The sequence below is a fragment of the Telopea speciosissima genome, chromosome 1 (genome assembly GCF_018873765.1).
Source record: "Telopea speciosissima isolate NSW1024214 ecotype Mountain lineage chromosome 1, Tspe_v1, whole genome shotgun sequence".
Taxonomy (NCBI): domain Eukaryota; kingdom Viridiplantae; phylum Streptophyta; class Magnoliopsida; order Proteales; family Proteaceae; genus Telopea; species Telopea speciosissima.
In genome coordinates, this window is record NC_057916.1 from 12,564,249 (window position 1) to 12,564,797 (window position 549).

Consider the following 549-nt stretch of genomic DNA (forward strand, 5'->3'; position numbering starts at 1 on the left):
CGATTTTCAAAACAATGAGTGCAATGATTCACAGTCCATCGGAGGGAATGCCGAAGCCATTAGTAGCTAGTTCGTGGAGTGCCTCAATGCCCTGATTGCTTAGAATTGGAGTTGGTTAAATGGAAACCTTAATTTGGGGTTACAATGGGTTTTGGATCACGAGTAGGTGAGAGTGTGAGACAACAATTTGAATCCACTGAAAATAACTTGTGGCTGTAGTTTAGTGGTAAGAATTCTACGTTGTGGCCGTAGAGACCTGGGCTCGAATCCCAGCAGCCACATCTATTGAATTTTTTATATTTCTGAGCTTTTTATACACTGAGGTCCCTTGGTCCTCGGCTAGTCGGCTACATCAATTCTTTTTTTTTTTTGTTTTTTTGGGTTGGGTGTTAGGCAAGCCAGACTAGGACCCATTGGGACCAAACTGGAACCCACTAGGGGTCTGACAAGGACCCACAAGGGGCCAGATGGGGGCCGACTGGGCCACACTTTACTACTACAACTACAACACTACTACCTTTTGAGTTTATAGTACATTCGAAACAATTA

The 549-nt window shown here is 43.9% G+C and overlaps 1 non-coding gene across 1 annotated transcript; it reads left to right on the plus strand.

Annotated features, from left to right (window-relative positions):
- The first annotated feature begins 209 nt into the window (after positions 1-209).
- Positions 210-281, plus strand: TRNAH-GUG. The gene has a single exon. It is a non-coding gene; the product is annotated as a tRNA-His (tRNA).
- Positions 282-549: the final 268 nt, after the last annotated feature.